This window comes from Rattus norvegicus, chromosome 18, assembly GCF_036323735.1.
Source record: "Rattus norvegicus strain BN/NHsdMcwi chromosome 18, GRCr8, whole genome shotgun sequence".
Lineage (NCBI taxonomy): Eukaryota > Metazoa > Chordata > Mammalia > Rodentia > Muridae > Rattus > Rattus norvegicus.
Genome location: NC_086036.1, coordinates 32,928,323 through 32,929,907, shown reverse-complemented (window position 1 = coordinate 32,929,907; position 1,585 = coordinate 32,928,323).

Genomic DNA, 1,585 nt, shown 5'->3' with positions numbered 1-1,585 from the left:
TGTACATGTCCAGTCTGTCTAATTGTCTAATTGTATGTCTCATTACATTCAGATTATAAAAATGATTTAGCTTCCTAATGGCATAGTGGTTTCATGCTCAGTCATTGACTTTTCTTAGCACATATTGCAAGCTCATATAGGAAGGATCCATGATTCAGATTCTCAATATACTGAAACAACTCATATTCTGAGGAAGTGACTTTCACTCAATATATATTATCAAAACTATTTGACTAGGAAATATACATGTGAGTGAAACAATTGTGCTATAAGCATAGTTGTTCTAATTAAGGTCAAGAGTGAATATTAATGAAATTAATGTATATGAGGTTAAGTGATAACTATAAGAAAGATAGGGTGTACAATAAGGTCTGACCTCACACAGGTCTCACTTAGGTCTTTCGTTCAGAGGATAAATGTTGGGAGATATGTTTCAAATTTCAACTAATGTGACATCAATCAAAGAAAATGTTTCTTACATCTACTTTTTACATACCATTGTTTGTTCTATGCTATATTGTCTAGTAAATCTTTAACCACCTAAGAAGGTAGAGAGGAAGGCAATTATCCAGAAAACAGAAACTATGTAAGCAATTTCATAAGTAACATGCTATTTTGGTTGATTTAATAAAATTATTCATGACCAGCATCTTACCCCACAAGAAGAACATTTCCTAAAGAGAATTTGCAATATTTGCCATTACCAAATATTCACAAGCAGTGGACACATGTACACACATGGACAATTTCTGGGAGAAGACAAAATTTGTTCTTATACTGGAATTCTTTGCAGAACCGTTAACAAACTATAGTGCCTATATTTATCCTTTAACTTGATACAGTTTCCTCAAGGATCAATGAAAAGTCATACCAATTTCATAAGATAACTGAGATTTAAGATTGACTATCTGTTCTCTGGTCAGGAGAGAGTCTGCTACTTGTTGCCTGTTTCTCAGTCAAACTTCTCCAAGGAAATCAATAAAGCTGCTGGTAAAAGTGAAAGAATTAATGGCAGCCAATGGGAAGGCAAACAATTTTTCCTATTTTTAGCCACCCATCTTATCTTTTGGGTCTTGTTTGGATCGACTCTCAGAGGACAATTCTGTCTGTTGCTCTTCTTGCCTAACTTGCTGTCATTGGACTAATTAGAGTGGTTGAAGTTCAAGGAGAACATTGGATGCTTTATTTTACTCTAGGGGTCCATGTGATGGTGATGGACTCTTAAATTATTGCCATTCCTATGCCAGCAGCAGAAAGTCGCGTTCTCAGTCCCAGGTTCCCACTTCCTTCTTCAGTCCTAAGAACACTCTCTTAAAGGTCTGCTGGTTGTGACTTCTTTTTTGTCTTTAATGAAGTGTAAGACAGCTAGAGCAGTAGAAATATAAGTATCTGTAGATACATTTGTTGTCTCTACATACCATTTGTTATAGGTGAGTCTGGGGACATTTCAGGATGGCCTTCTATCCTCTTCCAAGGTCACCACAAGATCACAGGTTCACTACAGAATAAATTGGTGTGGTTCACAAAAACTGAAGAAACTCCCTATGATCACAGCTCCCAGGAATTGCTTAAACTCTTGTGGACC